A 10105-nucleotide genomic window follows, 5' to 3' on the forward strand; every position below is an offset into this window, starting at 1 on the left:
CTGACCCAAGCCATAATATTTTCAATAACCTCATATGCATGTGAAAGCTGGACAGTGAATAAGGAAGACCATAGAAGAATTGATGCTTTTGAGTTATAGTGTTGGAGGAGAATATTGAAAGTGCCATGGGCTGCCAAAAGAACCAATAGATCCATTTCGGAAGAAGTGCAGCCACAGTGCTCCTTGGAGTCCAAGATGGCCAAACTTTGTTTCTCATACTTTGGACATATTTTCAGGAGGGACCAGTCTCTGGAGAAGGATATCATGTTTAGTAAGGTGGAGGGTCAGAGAAAAAGAGTAAGACCCCCAACGAGACGGATTGGCCAAGTAGCAGCAGTAGTGAAGTTGTCCCAGGATTGGGCAGTGTTTCGTTCTGCTGTGCATAAGGTCACTATGAGTCGGTACCAACTCGATGACACCTAACAACAACAACGTATTAATGTCTAAATATGGAAGTCGGCTTTCTGGACAACTATTGGATGAGATCCATGTTTGTGCCCATTCCAAAGAGAGGTGACACAAAGGAATATGGAAAACATTGGACAATATCATTGATATAACATGGAAGTAAAATTTTGTTAAAGATAATTGAAAAACAGCTGCAACAGAACATGGACAGGAAGCTGTCAGAGGTTCAGGTTGGATTCAAATGGGGAAATGGAACAAGAGATATGATTTCTGACATTAGATGGTGTGGGAGTTCAGCTCTTGCGGGGTTGTGGGACATGAGAGGAGACATGGAGTTGGCGAAAATGAAAGCAATTAAGAGCCTCTGCTTAGTTGACTGATAGGGCTCTCTGTCTCTGTCTTTCTGCTTCTTCTTCTTCTTCTTCTGGCCCCGCTCAGCAAGTCTTTATTTTTACACTTAAAATCATACAATATATAATGAATTGACACTTTGATCTTTCCTTGAATTATTACACAGTTTTTCACAACATTCTTATACCTGGTCATTAGACAACGTTGACAAAAATATTTCTGTGATGTTCAAACTGACTTTCATCTCATTTCCCAGTATGTGATAAATTGTTTTTTCTTGTTTCCACTAAAAGATTAAGTCAAACTTTACACAAATCATTTCTACTTATCAGACTCCTGATTACATTTTCTTAGTAACATAAGTTTCTATTAATCATCAATGCTTGCACTACCTTATTATTTCTACTAACTAATTATCAATCTTCTATCCTACATAATGTGCTATTATTTTCATAGTAAAAGTATTACTAACATCTACTTATTTATTTTTCTAAAGTATTCATTAAATTGATTGATAACAGTATTTTTATGTTTCTTTCTTTTGAAGTTATGTGGCATAAAGCCTAACCTGGCTAATTGCTGCAGGAAATGTAGATTATCAAGTTAAAACTACCCTTCACTTAAGTTCATTATTTTCTGCCTATTTACACAGGTGCTTGTATGTAGGGGTTTGTGAATTCTGGCTAGTGACTGATTGTGGTAAGGTCTATAGGGGTAGGTCAGCTTGACTTTAATTTGTTATCTGCTTTTGTAGTCTCACAAATGCAGTTACTTTGTACTTAGGTTTTCTGTGAAAGGGAGTAATTTATACAATTCTCTTTGAATTCAGGCTACTGAAGTTGAGATAATTGTTTTTTTCCAAGGTTTGCAGAGCTCACAGTAAAAGCTGTGAATATGGCAATATTATATATTTTTACAAGTGAATTCAGAGTCATCTTGAAGGGAAGATAGAGGCTAGCTTCTGAGAATCACCTGCTTTGCATGATGTCTCTCTTCCCACTGGGACTGTGTCAAACAGTGGAAGCCAAGCCGCTCTCCACAAGATGGATCTTTACAAAAAGCAGAGAACACCAGAAGGATGTTTACCTGTGCTTTATTGACTATGCAGAGACTTTCAATTGTTTAGATTATGACAAGCTACAGAAATGAGTAATTATGCTCATAAAGAATCTGTACATAGACCAAGAGGCAGTTGTTCAAACAGAACCAGGAGACACTGAATCATTTAAAATCAGGAAATGCATGTGCCAGGATTTTATTCTTTCACCATACATATTCAATCTATATGCTGAGCAAATAATCTGAGAAGCTGGATAATTTAAAGAAGAACATGGCATCAGGATTGGAGGAAGACTCATTAACCACCTGCAATATGCATTTAATACAAGTCTACTTGCTGAAAGTGAAAAGGACTTAACATATTTCGTAATGAAGATCAAAGACAGGAGACTTCAGTATAGGTTGCACCTCAGAATGTAAATTAAAAAAAAAAAAAAATCCTCACCACTGGATCAATAAATAATATCAAAGTAAATGGAGAAAAGATTCAGGTTATCAGAGACTTCCTTTTGCTTGGATCAATCATCAGCACTCACAGAATTAGCAGTCAAGAAATCAAACAATGTATTGCATTAGGCAAATTTGCTGCACAAGACCTCTTTAAGTTGTTCAAGAGCAATGAAGACTAAAGTGCACCTGACCCAAGGCATGGTATTTTCAATAGCCTCATATGCATGTGAAAGTTGGACGATGAATAAGAATACTGTAGAATAATTGATACATTTGAATTATTGTGTTGGAGGAGAGTATTAAAATTACTATGGACTGCCAGAAGAATAATCAAATCTGTGTTGGAAGAAATACAGCCAAAATGTGTCTTAGTATCTAGATGGCTAGACTTTGTCTCTCTCTCATTCTTAGGACATATATTCAGCAGGGACCTGTCCTAGAGAAGGGCATTATGCTTTGTAAAGTGGAGGGTCAGTGAAAACAAGGAAGACTCCAAGTGAGATGGCGTTTCATGGCAGCAGCAATGTGCTCAGGTGTAGCAATGAATGTGAGATTGGCCCAAGACTAGGCAGTGGGCCAGTACCTAACTGGTGGCATCTAACAACAACAAGATATTTACGTCTGTTTATGCCACAAATTAGGCTAAGTTTGTCCTTATTTTTGTTTTGATGAACTTTATAGTTTTAGGTTTTGCGTTCAGATATTTGGTTCACATTGATGTAGTTTTTGTATATGGTGTGAGATTTGAAGCTTGTTTCAATTTTTTTGCAAACGGATATCTAATTTTACCAGGACAATTTGTTAGAAACATTTTCTTTTTGTCATTTAATTTATTTCAACCTTTTTCAAAGATCAGCTGTCTAGAGGTGGACAGATTTAATTCTGGCTTCTCAGTTTTTTCAACAGTCTATGTATCTCTCATTGTACCAGTATCAAGTTGTTTTAACTACCAAGAGGAGATTTTGAAATCAGGAAGTTTGAAACCTCCAACATTGTACTCTTCAGTAGTGATTTGTATATAGTGGGTCTCCTTTCTTTTATATAAAATTAATGATTTTTTTCCATATTGTTAAAGATCATCGGTATCTCAGTTGATATTGCATTATATCAATAAATCACTTTTGGTAATATTGACCTTTTCACAATGTTAGGTCTTCCTGTCCAAAATGGAATATGTAATCAGTAATAATTAGATGTTCACTCCTCTGCCTGGGCCTTGGAGCCACTGGTGTGTAACCTCCTCTTCTTCTATAACAGCCTTGGAAAAAGGGATCTCTGAGGAACTCACTTTGGATTGATGGTTAGGGATGCATATAGAGGGAGAAGGGAGGAAGGGCAACTGTTATAATGATCTGAGAGGAAATAAAAACAAACTGCTACAGAACTTCCCTCCTCCTGTGATAACCTCTATGGAATGATGTCTTCAAACACAAACTGACTCTCATGTTCTTCCCAGTGCAAGACAGGTACCCGAGCCATGGAAATACTGAGTCGGCAGCAAGAACAACATTAATGCCTAAATTACACTATTGGAAGAAGAATGCTCCAAACTATGAGAACATTATCTGCTTGGTTTACACTGCAAAATAGGGACATGAGATAATAGGTTTTGATAAGACTCAAGGAGCAGACTATAGTTTCATAAAAAAGAATATACTTCAAATTTTCTCCTTCAGAGTATCCTGATTTTAAGCATTGTTTTCACTCTGTGGGCTGAAAAAAAAAGTCAGCTTTCAAATTCAAATCTAAGAAATCACTCTATTGATCCAGTGGGTGGGAAAGCCTATTGAAAATCTAAGAACTAGTTATTACTGGGAGCAAAAATATAATGTTTAAGTATTAATGATGGGGGTGTAAAATGGTATGGTTGCAGTGGGAACATGTTCGATAGTTTTTAAAAAGTTACACACTAGTATCTAACAATTTCACTTTTGATATATTTCCAAAAAAAGAATTGAAAACAGAAACTCAAGCAAACACTTGTATACCAATGTGCATTGCAGCTTATTTACAAAAGCCAAATGTTGGAAGCAATCAACATAAAAACTAATAATATTATCTTGCAGTGGAATATAGGTCAGCAATAAAAAAGAATGCAGTTTTGATTCATACTACAACATAGATAAAGAAGCTCTGGTAGCATAGTGGTTAGGACTCAGGCTGCTAACCTCAAGGTCAGTAGTTCAAAACTACCAGCTGTTCCACAGAAGAAAAACGATATTTTCTGCTTCTGTAATGATTTTCAGCCCCGGGAAGCCTAGGCTGGGTTACTATGATGCAGAATCACCTCACGGCACAACACCACTGTAACAACAATGTAGATAAACATTGAAAACAGTATGCTAAGGAAAATATGCCAGATTCAAGCTGGCCAAATACTGAATGATTCCATTTATGAAAAATATTTGAAGAATTGGCAAATTTATAGAGAAAGTAGATTAGAGGTCACCAGGGATTGAGGTGAGAGAAAAGGGGGGAAATGGAGGGGAAAACGTATTGGTTAATGACTACAGAGTTTCTGTTTGGGGTGATGACAAAATTTTGGAAACAGATATTGGAAATTGATGCATAATGGTTGTATAATCTAGTAAATATACTTGAATCATTTTAAATTGCTCACTTTAAAATGGTTAAGATGCAAATTTTATGTAATATGAACACACTGTACAATAAAAGAGAAGTATGTAAGAATGTGTTGGTTAAGATGGCTTTACTGGTGAGCTATACCAAACATACAGGAAGAGCTGTCACCAATTCTCCTCAAATTATTCCAGAATACAGAAAAGGATGGAAAACTTCCTTATACTTTTTATGAAGCAAGCATAACCCTCATACCAAATCTAGGGAAAGACATCACTAAGAAAGAAAATTATATAATGATATCCCTCATGAACATAGATGCAAAAATTCTCAACAAAATCCTAGCCAACAGATTTCAACTACACATAAAAGAAAAAGAAAAAAAGAAAACTACATCATGACCAAGTGGGATTTATACCAGGGATGCAAGGATGGTTCAGTATTAGAAAAATAATCCACCATATAGACTTTTTTAAAATAGGAAAAGAACCACATGATCATACTGATTGATGCAGAAAAGGCATTTGACAAAATCCAACAATCAACAAAGTAGGAATTGAAGGGAAATTCCTCAACATATAATTAACAGCATAGACACAAAACCAACAGCCAACATCACTCTCAATGGAGAGACCTGAAAGCCTTCCTTTAGCAAACAGGAACCAGATAAGGATGCCTTTTATTACCACTAATATTCAATATTGTGTTGGAAGTCTTAGCCATAGCTATAAGGTAAGATAGGAAAATTAAAGGCATCCAAATTGGCAAATAAGTAAAACTCTTTTTGCAGATGATATGATGATATGATCCCCAAAGACTCAGCAAAAAAATTACAAGAACTCATTGGAAGATTCAGCAAAATGGCAGGTGTAAGATCAACATACAAAAATCAGACAGACTCCTCTATACTAATAATGACAGCTCTGCAAAGGAAATTAGGAAAGCAATACCATTTACAATATCCCTCCAAAAGATGAAATATTTAGGAATAAATCTAACCAGAGAAGCAAAAGAGCTAAACAAAGAAAACTATAACATACTACTACATGAAACCAAAAGAGACTTACAAAAATGGAAGAATAGGCGAGTCTGGGCTTTGCCAGCTCCTCCTCCTCTTCTTCTTCTTCCTCCACTTGGGGGGTCACTTTCATCTCCTAGCAGCAGGATGAGCCAGCAGGTGGTCCGCTCCAGCAAGTTCCGCCATGTATTTGGACAACCATTCAAGGCCGACCAATGCTATGAAGATGTGAGAGTCTCACAGACCACCTGGGACAGTGGATCTGTGCAGTCAACCCCAAGTTCGTGGCCCTGATCTGTGAGGCCAGTGGGGGAGGGGCCTTCCTGGTACTGCCTTTGGGTAAGAATGGACTTTGTGGACAAGAATGTGCCTATGGTCTGTGGCCACACTGCGCCTGTACTGGTCATTGCCTAGTGCCCACACAATGAGAATATAATCGCTAGTGGCTCTGAGCACTGCACAGTCATGGTGTGGGAGGTCCCTGATGGGGGCCTGATGCTGCCCTTGCGGGAGCCCGTCATCACCCTGAAGGGTCACACCAAGCGTGTAGGCATTGTGGCCTGGCACCCCACAACCCAGAATGTGCTGCTCAGCGTGATTCTGATGTGAGACGTGGCACTGGGGAGGCCATGCTGACGCTGGGCCCGGACGTGCACCCGGACACAATCTACAGCGTGGACTAGTGCACTCATCTGCACTTCCTGTCGTGACAAGCGCGTGCGCATCATCAAGCCCCGCAAAGGCACAGTGGTAGCTGAGAAGGGCCGTCCCCACGAGGGGACCTAGCCTGTGCATGCCTTGTTTGTGTCAGAGGGAAAGATCCTGACCACAAGCTTCAGCCGAGTGAGTGAGCGGCAGGTGGCGCTGTGGGACACAAAGCACCTGGAGGAACCATTGTCCCCTGCATGAGCTGGACACGAGCAGTGGAGTCCTGCTGCCCTTGTCTATCTCTGTGGCAAGGGTGACAGCTCTATCCGGTACTTTAGATTACTTCTGAGGCCCCGTTCCTGCACTTTCTCTCCATGTTCAGCTCCAAGGAGTCCCAGCATGGCATGGATTACATGCCCAAACGTAGTCTGGAGGTGAACAAGTGCGAGATTGCCAGGTTCTACAAGCTGCACGCGCGGAGGTGTGAGCCCATTGCCATGACTGTGTCTAGAAAGTCGGACCTGTTCCAGGAGGATCTGTATCTGCCCACGGCAGGGCCTGACCCTGCACTCACAGCTGAGGAGTGATTTGGAGGTCGGGATGTTGGGCCCTTCCTTATCTCCCTCAAGGATGGCTATGTACCCCCAAAGACCCGGGAGCTGAGGGTCAACCAAGGCCTGGACACTGGGCGCAGGAAGGCAACGCCAGAGGCCAGCGGCACCCCTAGTTTGGACACGGTATCCCGGCTGGAGGAGGAGATGAGGAAGCTCCAGGCCACAGTGCAGGAACTACAGGAGCGCTTGGATAGACTGGAGGAGACAGTCCAGGCCAAGTAGAGGACCCCAGGGCCTTCAGCAGAACCAAGGCCATCACCGCCCTCCCTTCCATTCACACCTCCACTTTCGGGCCACTGCGCAGATAAGAACAACAGAATAAAATGCCTTAATTTTCTGGTTTAAAAAGAATATACCATGTTCCTGGATAGGAGGACTTAACATTGTGAAAATGTCAATACTATCTGAAACAGTCTACAGATATAATGCAATCTCAATCCAGATCCCAGCAACATTCTTTAAAGAGATGGCAAAAACAATTACAAAACTTTATATGGAAGGAAAGAGTCCCCAGATAAGCAAAGCACAGCTTAAAAAGAAGAACAAAGTTGGAGGCCTCTCACTCCCTGATTACAAATTTTACTACATGGCTACCATGGTCAAAACATCCTACTACTGGTACAATGAAAGATGCATAGATCAATTGAACAGAATTGAGAATCCAGAAATTATTCACATACAGCCAACTGATCATTGACAAAGGGCCAAAGTACATTGGATGGGGAGGCGATAGTCTCGTCAACAGATGGTGCTGGCAAAACTGGAAATCTATATGCAAAAGACTGAAACAAGACCTTTCTCTCACATCATATACAAATAACTCAGCATGGATTAAAGACATAAATGTGAATCCTAGAATTATAAAGGTCATCAATGAAACAATAAAGATAAATTTAAGGGCTCTATGGACTACCAAACATTGTGGGAATTGCACAAACAAAAGAAGACAAAATAGATGATTGGGAAATACTAAAAATTAGAAATTTATGTGCATCAAAGGATTTCACCAAAAGAGTAAAAAGGGACCCCACAGAATGGGAAAAAATATTTTGTAATGACATATCAGACAAGGGACTAACTTCTAAAATCTATAGGAAATAACAACACCTCTACAAGAAAAAGACAAATAACCCAATTAAAAAATTGGCACAGGACATGAACAGACACTTCACCAAGGAAGACATTTATGCAGCCAACAAACATATGAAGAAATGTTCATGATCATTAACCATTAGAGAGATTAAAATCTCAACAATGAGATATCATCTCATACCAGCAATAACAGCAAGGTTCAAAAAAGCAGTGGACAATAAATGCTGGTGAGGATGTGGAGAGACTGGAACCCTCATCCACTCTGGAAAACAGTATGGCACTTCCTCAGCAAATTGGAAATAGAAATACATTACAATCCAGCAATTCCTCGATTTGGTATATATCCACAAGAAATGTGAGCCATAACACAAGTAGATAGACACACACCAATGTTTAGCACAGCACTATTCACAATAGCAAAAAGATGGACAGACCCTAAGGGCCAAACAATGGAAGAATGGATAAACCAACTTTAGTACATCCACACAATGGAATAGTATGCTACCTTGAAAAATAACAAAGAAGCTATAAACCACCACATAGCATGGATAAAACTTGAGGACATTATACTGAGTGAAATAAGTCACAAAAGGACAAATATTACATAAGACCATAATTGTAAAAGCTTAAGAAAAGATACCCATACTAAAAAAAACAAAAACCTTTGTTGGTTACCAGGGGTGGGAAGGAGAGGATGGTAGAGCACAGGTTAGAGAATTCATGCATCATAGTTCAGGTGTTGGGGAGGGCAATACACAAGAAGGGACAGGGGTTTGGAAGGTAGATAGGAAAGCACTTAGGTAGGTTTGAATGGGCTAAATGAGAGAGGTAAATAGTGATGTATTCTGAACCTTGGAACAAAAGGGCTCTGATATAGGGATCGAGGTATGGTCTGAATGAGTATAAGAGGGGAAATAATGTTAAGGTGTTTGGCTGTCTTTTGGATATTGGCTTTCCTTGCCTACTACTGTAAAATAGGTACTTGAATGAGATAGAAAGGACCATCAGGAAACATGACTACAGAACACTTGTAAGCTTATAACTTATTGGAATACCTAGGTTCCAGAACTTGCCCAGTGAAATCATCTTCTTACTGAGCCTTTGTAGTGTATAGGAACTTAGGTGGAATCCTGAGGCCCATCTAGAACCTTCTGAGGTGGGCATTCCCACTTGAAAGGACATGCAGACCAGCCCAGAGTGGCTAGAGGAATAGAAGACACAGCAAGAAAGAACTGAAAGAAAGACCAGCAAGAAAAACTGAAATGAAAACGGCAGTCTCTTTGGCTATTACAAGAATAAGCAAGCTGTTCACTGGGGAGTCATCAAGGCAAGCAATCAAGTCCTTTCAGGACAAACCTCCTTCCAAGACTTAAACTCAAAGGTAACACATGAGCAGACATGTAAGCTCACTGCCTACCGCATTAGTCTACATGTGAATGGAAGTGGGGGAAAGTCAATAATAAAGATATGGACTGAGTTCGACCATGTTCCATAGACTCCTGTTGACCTTGAGGTGAGAGAGAGAAGGAAGAGCTGGTTAGTCTGAAGTTTTGGAAGACTTGGAAACTCCTGAGCCTATGGACACTGACCTAGCCATGGAGGACCAGAGCTGAGAGTGAAGCTTCCAGCTGATATGAAGTCAGGGGAGAGTCACAAGAATGCCCAAACTTGCAGATAGTACCCATTTTACCTAGCTTCAATGACTTGATGACCAGAGCTCAACTAGAGGACAATAAAGAAACCTGATAAAGGAAGCAAGTGTAAAGTGCTACAATGTGATGAACTTGACTTAAACTTATGGATGTAGTAGTTCAAAATACCAAATGAGAAGGAAGGAGTCTTCACATCAAGGATCAAACCTTGTTATACAGGGTTGATAGGGACA

At 39.9% G+C, this 10105-nt stretch overlaps 1 pseudogene; it reads left to right on the top strand.

Moving 5' to 3' along the window:
* The first annotated feature begins 6013 nt into the window (after positions 1–6013).
* On the top strand, positions 6014–7350 carry LOC102838529 (annotated as a pseudogene).
* The last annotated feature ends 2755 nt before the right edge of the window (positions 7351–10105 follow it).

The sequence above is a fragment of the Chrysochloris asiatica genome, unplaced genomic scaffold, assembly GCF_000296735.1.
Source record: "Chrysochloris asiatica unplaced genomic scaffold, ChrAsi1.0 scaffold00236, whole genome shotgun sequence".
In the NCBI taxonomy this organism is placed as follows: Eukaryota; Metazoa; Chordata; class Mammalia; order Afrosoricida; family Chrysochloridae; genus Chrysochloris; species Chrysochloris asiatica.